This window comes from Theropithecus gelada, chromosome 13, assembly GCF_003255815.1.
Source record: "Theropithecus gelada isolate Dixy chromosome 13, Tgel_1.0, whole genome shotgun sequence".
Classification (NCBI taxonomy): domain Eukaryota; kingdom Metazoa; phylum Chordata; class Mammalia; order Primates; family Cercopithecidae; genus Theropithecus; species Theropithecus gelada.
Genome location: NC_037681.1, coordinates 86,516,837 through 86,529,221, shown reverse-complemented (window position 1 = coordinate 86,529,221; position 12,385 = coordinate 86,516,837).

Here is a 12,385-nt window from a genome sequence, read left to right as displayed (position 1 = left end):
TTTATGAGCACTTACTCTGGGCTATGGACTAGGAAAACAGAGTTAAATAAAAAAAGGATCTTTTTCCTTCAGATGCTCACAGGCAAACACATAAACAGTTACTTCCCAGAGACCTTCAATACTTGAGAAAATCAGGGGAGGAAGGTCACATCAAGCTCAAAATGTGAATTTAAAAATAACTAGTTGAAATATAGTTTAAAATGGTTTTAATGTAAACTGATGTTTAAACTAAATGTGAACTCATTTACATAAGCAAACTTATTTGCAGAAAAATCCTTGCACGTCTCTAAAGGAGGTTAGCCAACAGTTGATCCGAATGTGCCAGTGTGATCTTGCTTTTTAGCTAGCGCCTCCTCATGGCAGAGGGTATCTGCCATGCCACCCAGTATGTCACCATTGCTAAGGGTCTCAAATGCCAGTTTCTTAATCCCCTGCCTCATTTGATATTGTTTAATCTCCAAAATATGAATCAAAGATACCATCTGCTCCAACAGTGTCAAAGAAATATTTTCCTTGTCCACCACAGATCAATCCAGACGGTTTTGTTTGCCCATTGCCAATGGCACTAAACTGGCACTGCCTTATCAAGGTTGTTATAAGAGGATCTATATTTAATGGTCTTGCCTTTTTTTATCAGTCAGCTTCATCAATTCACTGAGAATGCAAAATAAATTAATTCATCTTTTATTTTACCTTAAACCACTTACATTTGTATATGTATAATTTAATTTGTTTGGCTTTGGTTTTATATTCTACCCCTTTTACACATTTTTCAGAGTTTTTGTAACATATAAAATATTGTGTAGGCGAGGTCAGGAGATGGAGACCATCTTGGTTAACATGGTGAAACCCCGTCTCTACTAAAAATACAAAAAATTAGCCAGGCGTGGTGGTGGGCGCCTGTAGTTCCAGCTACTCGGGAGGCTGAGGCAGGAGAATGGAGTGAACCTGGGAGGCGGAGTTTGCAGTGAGCCAAGATCACGCCACTGCACTCCAGCCTGGGTGACAGAGCAAGACTCTGTCTCCAAAAAAAAAAAAAGTAATTAAAAAAATAAAAAAAATAAATTTTAAAAAAATGTGTAGTTTTTTTTTTCCATTTCAATGTCTTAGTTATTGGGTGACCTCATTGTTACCCATATGTTATTTAAACATGTAACTATTCACTAACACTGCACTATTAAATTTTATACAAGTGACTGCCAGTGATGTACTTGCACATTTAATTGGAAAGATTTGGCAGGGGCAGGTAATGGCTATGTTACAGTGAATACCTTACCACCTTATAATTCTAAACAAGAGAAGTCTACACAGTCTTGGTAACTATAATATTTTTATAAGTATATTAAAAAACACAAACTACAAACTGTTCAGTGAAAACCTAGATAACCAAAAATAGATTACATGTGTATGATAAAACATGTACTAAGTATATTTCCAGAAGGAAGGAGGGGATGACCAGTGTCACAGGGAATGTGGGATTAGGTAGGATACTGTAGGGAAAGGTGGGTGTTGAGGAAAAACTTCACAGAAGTAACTGTCATGATATGACTATTAATGGAAATGAAACAGAAACTATACTTTCTTAAAGCTGAGGTAGGGAGGGTATAAGATTGCCTAATTGCCCCATAATATTTCAGACCTCTTGCAAGGCAGAGATGTTTTCCTCATAATCAGTGTAAGCTCAGGCTATCTCCACACCCATCAACTGATAGGCAGTGGAATGTGTCCTGCTGTTAAGGAGTATTCAAGACAAGATAATTCTATAAACTCTTCCTCCAGCCTGTTACCTCTCAAAAACACCTAAAGGCATTATAATAACTGGTGGGCCTTCAACAAAACAATTCCAAAGGTCCATTTAGCCAATTCACTTTTATCATCTTCCAATATAACCAACTGTGTTATCCATAAAAGCAGCATCTTTAAGCCTCCAATTTAACTTAGACACACATTAAAAAAAAAAAAAAGTTACAAGTCAAAATACTGTTGGTTTCTTTTAATTAAAAAATAATACAGAAAATAGCCCAGTTAAGATTTGCTTTCCAAATAACTGAAGAGAAAAATCACAAAGCAAAAAGAAAACAACCATCCTTTGCAATACTTTGAAAAGCCCATTCTTTGCAATACTTTTTCTCATTTAGGTCACCATCTCTGATTTTAAGTCATCTCTAACTTAAATTGCCTTGCTTTTAAAATAAACACTTTCCAAGCAGAGCATTTTACTTCTTCGTACACCTGTGAACAGATGCAATGCAAAGAGAAACACAACATAACAGCTATTTATCCCCCTTCTTCTTTCCCAAGACACTGTAATGACCTGGATGTAAGAGGCAATGAAGAAGAGCCCCCTTTCTCTCAATCTCTCTCTCTCTTTCTTCCTTTCTCTCTCTCTTTCTTCCTTTCTCCCTCTCTCTCCCTTTCTCTGTCTTCCTTTTGTGCGTGCGCGCTCTCTCTCTCTCTCTCCCTCCCTCCCTCCCTCTTCCTCCCTGGTATCTTTAAAGACTTCCCTTAGAACTAATATGGGACTTATCATTTGATGATGAATTTGCATGTCGATCGGCAGCCAATGTAGCAGCCCTCAGATTAGGGACATTCCGCTGCACACTAAAAGGCACAAAGAACAAGAAGTGCATTTCCATCTGCCCTTCCTTTCCAGTCAGTGCATTCCCAGCCGTGTCTATTGATGAGTACTTGGAACAATACCAAAATGCAGTGTAAGATCAATCCTGCTGTTTACTTCGCTGAGCTAAAGGAACAAAGAACAGAAGAAAGGCCTTAAACCCAGCCATCGTCAAGGAGCGGGGTGAAGGATGAAAATGGGTCTGATGGGCAGTTGAACAGAGTAAACGTATTTGGAGAAGCAGCAGCTCCAGCTGAGATAAAACCAATGATGATTTGTATTTTATACTGTATCTTCAGGGGATAAAAGCACTTCTATCAGACAGCCTTGCAGGCAAACTTGAAACACTGCAGTAAAGGGCTAGGTTCTTTGCCAGGGAGAGAATAAAAACTCCCATAATTGCTGAGGAGTGTTAAATATCTGATTGTACATGCCTCTCTCCTCCCATGGTGAGGCAACTCAACCAGGCCCTCCTTTTAACTTCCTCGGCCCCCGCTAACCCAACAGTTGGCTGGGCCCTGCTGTCAACAAAGCAACAGGATACTGGGTTTTACTTGGATAAATACCAGTAATTGTAATTTGTGGGATTATTCCTCTTTAAAGTTATTTCAAATGGGAAGCGCAGCAATTTCATTGCTGCCAAAATAAGAGTTGAGGTTGAGTGGAGGTGGGATGGGGAGAGATGAGAGTGGAGAGGCAGAGTTCATGTTCAAATACAAATATTTTGAGAAAGAGAAGCCAGAGCAACAAGGCCATGGCAGCGAAGTAGGAATTTCCTCTTTCTGAATAAAGAGCAGATGCAGCCCATTGCTCCGTCACTGGGTGAAACCTCATGGCACTGGCCAAGCGCAACAAAGGCGCACCCCAGTGAAGGACCTGAGGAAGGAAAAGGCCAGAAATGCACAATGGCGGTGTCCCCACAGTTCTCCCAGAGCTAGACACAACTCATCCCTTAGCCTCACAACTCGTGTACTCCGAGGACCAGCAGCATAGCACCACCTGAAAGCTGATGAAACACAGAATCCCAGGCCCTGCCCCAGACCTGCTGATTGCTAATCTCAGGAGGCAGGGCTCAGGTAACCTGATGCTCAGTAAGGTTCAGAACCACAGCCTTATATTGGCCCCCAGAAACCTTCCCTGACTCCTCCATCACTCAGCAAACCCTCCCTTGCCAGAAGCCTATATCCCTTATTGCTGTACCAGGCACAAGACATTAATATATGCCTTCACATATAGTGGGGGTTCAACAAATATGTTTACTTGCTTTGCCTTGTTACTGTTTTCATGTGCATTTATGTGCTCTGACTCACCCGTCAGATGTCAAGTTTTTTGAGGACAGGGACCCTCTTGGTTTTCTTTGAAACCTTCCCAATGCCTGGCATCCATTGGTGCTCATTAATTGTTCAGGGGTTGACCCGTTCATTGGGACTTCCCATTCTACTGGAGGATATTAAAGTAAAGTAGATGGTGTTGAGTGGGTTCTTCACTGTAAAGGAGAGGTCAGCATTTTCATACTTGAGTTACTCAGACAAAAGAACGTGACAGCTTAAACTGAGAGCAACTGGGCTCTATCTTCAAGTAACTCCATTTCTCCATTTGCAAAGTAGGCATGGAAAATTATAAACATGTGATTAATATTTTGCAGAGATATTAACAATTCATTGCAAAATAGGTATCCTTTGGGTGGGGAAGAAGTACTGAGTAGATGCAGTCTAGCATATCTACGAATTTTTAAAAAGTCAAATGTGTCCTTTTAACCTAGCTTTTTATGAGAAAGCCTATCACTGAGTTCCAGACATTATATAGAGGTGCTCAAATTTAATCCTCAAACAACTAAGCTAGTTCAATATAATTTACCCTAAAGCAACTTACGGAAACTAAGGCTCAAATAGATAAATAATTTGCCCAAGGCCACCAAGTTGAGAGAGCAGATTCTAGCACAGGTAGATTCCAGAGCCCATTCCTGCTCTCACTCCACACTGGAGGAAGGAAAAGGGGGAATTAAATGATACATCGAAACGCAACCTGCAGGTTCTTCTGTGCACCTACAGGGAATGGAAGTGCAAGCAACAGACAGTAAGGACCTGAGTTTATCTACCAGAAGACAGATACACTCAATGTATACTACTTTGTAATTATATAGGTAGGTGAAAGAAATATCAGAGCACAAGACTATGTCTACATAATGTCAAATAGCTGGATTTTTAAAATAAGAAGATTCCTCCTTCTACTTATAAATTATATTCAAATATTTATAAATACTAGGTCCCGGAATGTTCCACTTTTTTCTCATATGTTTGAGAGACATACAGACACAATTTAAACATCCCAAACTTCTGAAGGAGATTTTCCTCCAAAGAACTTGACATTAACAAAAAAAAACACATCAAGAACCTAAAATGTTTCTTATTGTTCATATTATCTGAGCCTAGAAAACACACTAGACACCATACAGAACATTAAGAGAGTCTCAATTTCAGTTGAGAGGGCTCATAATATAAATTAGAAAGACACAAGCTAAATTAAATAGACACAGTCTAAATTAGATAAACAAGATCATCAGAGTTCTGATTCCTTCCCAGCAGGGATTGTGGCAGAGGAAGTTTTTCAAGAGATTCTAATACATGGAAAGGTCCTCATTTCCCAGGTCAATAGGTCATTTTGCTACATTTTACTGTGCAGCCACTATGTCCAAGTACTGACGTGGGTTTTTTCTGAATGAGTCTCCAGTAGTTAAAAATAACATTGACTTCATAAGGGGAGAAGAGGTGTTAAGGATGAGACTTTTACAGTTAATCAATCTGTTTCATAAAAGTTGGGGTTTTGTAGGAAATTTCCACATGATTGGAAAGTCTCAGTTATCATTCAGTCAGCTCCACAAGGTACAGTGTCCTGCCTTGGGTTCTTCCCTCAAAGAGTCTGCCTGGTGCAGATGGAACAAGGCCTCCGTACATTCTTCCCAGAATCAGGAAGGTGGCGGCCTGCATCCCAGACATGTTCCGAAGTGGCTTTAGTAATGGAAATGACAATAGCATCTTGTAATTGCAGAGTAGTTTAACACTATTGTTTCTTTCTTAGGTATCAAAGCCTCTGAATAGACTTTTCCAGAAAGACCTAAGATGCAGAATGTTTAGGTGGCTTGTTCAAGATCACATGTCAAATTCTTGCAGCAGCAGGACTGAGACTAGCACTGGACACTTGGCCCACAGCTCTTTCCTCTATTTTGCCCTGAAAGTGTGTCCCATTCTAGGGCTGGCAGAGAGAAATATAAGGTCAGCACAAATGTGAGCCACATATGTCACTTTAAATTTTCTAGTGGCCACATTTTAAAGCGTAAAGTGAAAAAAATAAACCTGGTTTTAATCATAGATATTATTTAACCTAATATATCCAAAATATCATCATTTCAACATGTAATAGATATTAAAAATTATTAATGAAATATTTTACTTTTTTTTTCCTACAAAGTCTTCAAAATCCCTTGTGTATTTCACGCTTTCAGCCCATCTCAGTTTGGACTATCCCATTTCAAGGGCTCCACAGCCACATGTGGCTACTTATTGACAGCACAGCCTCACAGTGTCTGCCTGAAATATTTCAACAGGAAAGCCCTGCCAAGTCCAGCCCTGGGGCAGACAGCTCCTTTGCAGTCAGGACTGTTGCAGTGAGACCCACACCACAGCTATTGGAAGTAAGAGAAAGGTTTCCAGGCAGCCTCCAGCCCTGCAGAGGCTCCCATCCCTGATATAAAACCCCAGAAGCCTATTAACCCCTCCACTCCCTACAGTACCAAGAAGATAGCACTTTCACACAACCTCCTGCAAGCCTTTGTGGGGTGGGGTGGGGGGGACCATAGAGGAGAGCTGCATTATGCATTCTTGCAGATTACTATTTTATTAAGAAAAATAAAGAAAGCACATTTGGTGTTTTAGCAAATATCTACTGAGTGATGACTACGCATCAAGCATTGAGCTATGTTGTGGAAATACAGCACCAAGAAATCAATAAGCTCCTCATGGAGTTAACTTGCTAGTGGAAATGACCTGAGAAATAAACAAACACACATACACAAATAAATACAGTCTGTGATAACTCCTACAAAGGAAATAAACAGGATAAAGAGAGAGTAGCATTTCGTGAATGTCCACAACACACTGCACTAGTCTCCTTTTCCTGTGGTAGTACTAATAATGGCCACCATTAATTTGTGCTTAAAGCATATCAGGAAATGTGCGAGGTTATTTATATCACCCCTTACTCTTACGATGACCGTGCGAGGCAAATCTTACAAAATTATATCTTTGAGCATTGGGATAAATGCCCAGTGCTCAAAGAGATAATTGCCTAACATCACACCACTAGTAGGTGGAACAACCAGGATCCAAGCTCAGATAAGACAACACCATTCTCTCTTCTCTACCATGTGATGTCCATGTCTATATCACATGGATTTGTTGAATAGCAATAAGGAATAGAAACTACACCAATCCTGTGTGGGCCAGTAAGGGTCTTTACTTTAAGGACTGAACTTCAAGCCATTGAAAATAGGATTTCTAAGAAGCCCTGAGATGAGGACATCAATTCAAACACCAGGGCATGGTGCGTTATGGATAACCAATGGGCTGCATCTCCCAGCTCAACTCTTGAGGCTGCCTGGGAATTGTGAGGCTACATCTGGACTCAGGGCTAAGTAGGCCATAATCAATTAGCTCTGTCTGCCATGGCTAGGGACAAGTAGAAGGGACACTCTTGCTATGAATCCATCACCCCTACGTCTGACTTAAGACTATTATGGACTTAGGAGCAAATCCCTGGATCCTGTACTGCCTAAGAAATGGATCCATCCCAAAATAACACTTGGTTCAATGTGAGTCAAAGTCAATGAGATCTGTCTGCCCTGGCGTACAGGAGGGTGTACATAGACCCAAGATGCTCAGAGGACCCAAGGCAAACCCATGGGCCCTGGACTGCCTACAGGTTGGATCCAGCCCCAGATCATGCTTGGCTAACACTTTATCGAAACCCCAGTGAGGCAAGTTTAGTAGCTGACAACAAAACTACACTGTGGTAATAATGTATTTGTAATTTACCAATGATTTATTTACTATTAAATTACTTACATGTAAACCGTTTTTAATCTGCATCAAAGTGTATATTTAGCCATTTTCCACTAATCATTTTGTTGTATTTTTAAAAACCTCAAGTTAAAAGAACTTCTTTCAGGTTATATAAGCACAAATACATAACCAAGCAGAACCAATAGGTGTTTTCTATCTTAACTCTGATGTCCCTAATGGATAGGCCTGAAAAACATCACTTTATCAGCTGAATGTCAAAACTGGACACTGATTTGGAATGAACAATGGTACCAGAACCATTTTTCTCCCCCAGGGACTGGCTTTCATAGAACACACGTCCAAAAAAGGCAGAGAAGGATTTCCAAACACAAGAGGGATGGCACCTAACACAGCAGCACCCCCTAGGCAGCGTTTCTTCCTCCCACTATTTTCACTAATCCCGGAAAATGGTTATATTACCTTTCAATGGCAAAGAGACCCCCTCAAAATCTTCTGAAACTCCCACCTCCCCACCTTAAACCCTGATATTACTGTGTTTTCCACAACAGTCAGTCACAGGGGACGTGAAAATCTCTGTCTCTTCCGATCATGGCACAGTCACAGGGGGACATAATCTTTGGATGAGAAAACTTCCTCTTCAAACAAAGGAATATTTCTCCCTGTGCGGTGGGAGACATTTAGCCCTTCTAATATCCCCTGTTGTGGAAGGTGAGCCTTCCAGACTATAGTGATGGGGATAATTACAAGGGGATTTGCAGTCAGGGACTGCAGGTAGGAAGGAGGAAGGGAGGAAAAGAAGCAAGAATTTCAACTGCTTTTTCATGTACATGAGGCATATTCATGCTCAAAATGAGCATTGCTTCCTTATCCCTGACTTCTCTCTGAAATAAAGTCTTCTCCCTTGTAAAAAGATTCTTGTAAAAATGGTTCCCACAGTCAGAAATGTTGAAATTTCTGAAAGCTTTTAGCACTTCTTGGCTTGGCACACAAAAGTACAATTGCCAGGCAGATATTCTCACAGCCTCTGCCATCTTTATTGCACATTGTGATGTAAACAGTAAAGTTACAAGTTGACAGTCATTTTACAGCTAAAGCCGGTTATTTAAAAAATTGTTTTAAAGCAGAGGGCGTACTGTTTGGAGAGTCCAGGCAATGACCAGTCCATCTGCTTCAACAACCAGGCCACTCAGAAGCTTCATTCAAGGGCAAAACATCAGAAAAGGAGAGAGATGTAAAAGGCAAAAAAGACAGATGACTACTGTCCAAGGTGAGTGTCTCTATGGACACGCATGTTTCCAGTTCAGTGATCTGAGCTGAAACCAGGACATGGGCTATCCTAAAGAGCTTGTAAAAAGCCATCTGCTCCAGTGAGCAAAGGGACACCCTGCCCTTGCCTAAGTGCATGGGGAAATCTTGTCAACTTCTCCACCACCTGGAACTTCTGTAGTGCCTGGGTTGATCATACGCCTATGTCCCATCCATGAAAGGAGTGAAAATGTGTTACTGGAACACTTCACAATTGACCTAACACTAGATGTACTTCAAAGTGCATTCAAAATCTCCATATTCCTTTATTTTGGTTGATGGTTGGTTGGTTGGTTGGTCAGATGGTCAATTAAATTCACCTTCTTTTCCATCCTTGTAACCAGATGTCAAGGCCTTCCATGGGAAAAAGCCACAAGAATAGATGATTCTTCAAAGAATGGGATATCGGGATTTATTATTTCAGACGTAAAGCAATGTTGAGTCATAAGATGTAATGTTTTGTTCGTTACTCAGAATAGCTGCAATTGGCATCTTTTCTCAGGAAAACTAAAATCCTCCCTGAGCCCTGCATGATGCAGGGGGGTTTAGACCTCTTTCCCTGCATGCCCAGAACACTGCTTCCAACATATTAGTTCAGTAATCCTCACAAAGTGACCAGGAAAGAAGAAAAACTGTCATGGGACGTTTGCTATTGTATTGCACATTTTAAGATACATTTCACTTCTTGTAGCTCCATTTTTCAAATATTATTCTCACACACACACATACATTAACAACATAAATAATGTGTACCTTCAGTTACCTCTGACTGATGTGCACATGCTGAAGAACAAAGTCTGTCATGCACAAGCAATTCATTTCTACCATGCAGATGGAGAATCTCAGAACGAGGGGCATTAAAAGACTTGCCCAAAGATGAACAGGTAGTTCCAGCACTCAGGCTAAACTTCACCAAAATGTTTGAACTTGCAAGTAAAGGAAGGAAGAAAGGATACAAAAAGAGAAAGGAAGATAAAGGAGAGGAGAAGATAAAGAAAGAAGAATGCTTCTCAGGGTCTTACAGACTTTTCCCATTCCTGTCCTCTTTTTTTTCTGCATAAGTCACTGAAAACATAGGCAGGGACAGGGCCTGGGGGAGACCATGGACAGAAGAGTTCATAGCTACCCTCCTTTCACCACATGACCTTCCCTTCTACCAGTGTTCCTCCTACCAAACCTTTCTTTCTTCCCTTTGTTTCTCAAACACTCTCTCTCTCCCACTCTCTCAAATATTTCTTCTTGTGTCTACTACCCTCTTTCCTCTCCCCACATTTACTTCCCTTCATACCCAATTTCCAAAATTAGTTGCTTTTTCTAAGCCAAGCACTGAACCTGGACCTAGAGTAATCTTAAGAATTGCCAATTCCTCTATAGACTTTCTCCTTCTTCACATCCCCAGTTTCCCTACCCCATCTCCCACTCCACTCCTATGATAAGGTATCCTAAATTTCTGTGGACTAAAAGTCACCTACTTCCCTCCCAAGATCCTACATGTGCTCAAGCCAGGCCCCACCATCACTCAGCACAGATGCCTCCCAGACAAGTATGGTAAACACACACTGGGATCAAAGATGCTATTAATAATAATACCATTAAACAGGCCCTGGCAGGCTGGGGTTAATCTGTAAACACACATGCTTATCACACATGAAGCCCATAATACACGGATGAGGGAGAGTTTTAATTCTCCAACTCGCTAGCACTCATTTATATTCCAAAGTCTCTACCTCTCTCCCAACAGAATCATTCAACACAATAGGATTTTCTCTGCTCAAACCCACCTTCACTTTAAAAGAACCAAAAAGGATGGGCTTAGCTCCTGTTGCTGGCATAAAGGCTTTTTCCCTTTGACAACTGGCCCAGGGATCTGCGGCTTCATCTCTTCATCTTTTTTTTTTTTTTTCCTGTATGCACTTTCACAAAACCCAGAGTCTTTATTGTAAGTGATATGAAATTCTATTGAATTCACACTGACCTAGTGTTGAATGGCTTTGCAAGCTGAAATGATGGGATATGAATTTTTGACCAGTCTGGGTTAAAATGAGCTGGCAACCCTGGAGAAGTAATACAGAGACCAATCTGTGTTACCTTGGGCTTAACTTCAGTAAAAGCTGCTTCTACATGGCAATAAGGGCTATGACAGGAGCTTGGCTCAACAGTGGTCACACCTGGAAGCAGCTGCCCGTAGCTCTCCTGCCAGCTAGGGGCACCAGGGAAGATATGTGTGTGTGACATCAGCAGGAGGCAAAAGGTAACGCCAGCCAGTCAAGCAACCTAGAGCTGAACACACTGAGATGGCTCCATGCCCTCTGCTACCAAATCCTACCCTGGAACCTCCCTGAACTCAGGCAGGAACAGCATCCTCAAAGGGCCCATCTGTTTCCTTATAAAAGTCATCACTTGCAGAAAAAAAAAAAAAAAAAAAAAGTCTATGTGGGATGTCCCAACACCAACCTCAAGTTACCCAGAAACATTCCCTGCCTTATTCTGGTTTCCCAATCTTGAATGTGCATAACTTCAAGGCGGCTTCCCTCATCTGAAGTATATTGAAAGTTTTTAGATAAAATTCTCAAGACAACACTCCTTCCATTTCTCATCATTTTTTAAAGTTTTCTGCACCACATTTAGGAGGAAATGGAGAGTAAATTATGCTAAGATTAAACAAAGGATTACTAATAGTGTGTCCTTCAAAAGAGTAAGTGGTACTACTAATATATGGGATATAGGACAAAAATATTGAGGCCACCTGATTTACTAGGGACCTGCTTAGCTTTAAAGAAGTAGGAGACCCAGGGATTTTAAAGTAACTATTCTGCTTTGTATGTAGAAAAAATTTTTGCTGCATCAAACCACATTTTCTCACCCAGTCCAGTCCAGCCATTCTTGTCCAGATGTCACCTCAGACCTTCAAGGACTTACACCATTGCCTTCTGTATTCCTTCTCCAAACATGCCTTACATGAATGCAATGTAGAAATAGATTCACTCCCCAGAGGTAACCACTGCCTGTGTGAAACAGTGGCCATTTCTGGAGAAGAAATATAATTTCAGCTGCTATGTTCCTAGGCATGCCAATTTTTCATTCATTCATTCATTTATTCAACTAATAGGTATGGAGCCTCTATTCTCTACCAGGTATGTTGGTAGGTGACTGGGATACAGAGGCAAACAAGAGCAACCTGTCTCTCCTCCTGTGAAGCTGATATTCATACACAAGTGAATAGAAATAATTGCAGGTTAGGAAAAGTGGCATGAAAAGACAAAGAAGGTCAAGAATAATTTCTACCAGGCAGGAATGACTGAACTCGGTGAAGGCCTCTCCAAGGAGGTAATATTTAAGCTGAGACTAAAAGGATGAGGAAAAAACTCACAAAGCTAAAAGTGGT